Raw genomic sequence first — 247 nt, 5'->3', positions numbered from 1 at the left:
GAAACGTTTCAATTTAAAGAATATAAGTGGCAGAAACATTCTGTATTGTTTGTATAGATCATTTTTAATAAAGTTTGTTTGAAAAAACAACATGAAACCCATGGCTTGTCCAATGGGAGTGAGTTATTTTGTTATATTTACGGAAGCCATATATCTGTACCACGAATTTTCACCACTGATCTGTATTAATTTTCACTAGTTAAATTTTGTCAACACAACCCCTGCTACTTCTTGCTTCGAGGGCGAT

Source organism: Dunckerocampus dactyliophorus, chromosome 1, assembly GCF_027744805.1.
Source record: "Dunckerocampus dactyliophorus isolate RoL2022-P2 chromosome 1, RoL_Ddac_1.1, whole genome shotgun sequence".
In the NCBI taxonomy this organism is placed as follows: domain Eukaryota; kingdom Metazoa; phylum Chordata; class Actinopteri; order Syngnathiformes; family Syngnathidae; genus Dunckerocampus; species Dunckerocampus dactyliophorus.
Note: the sequence above shows the minus strand (reverse complement) of the source record.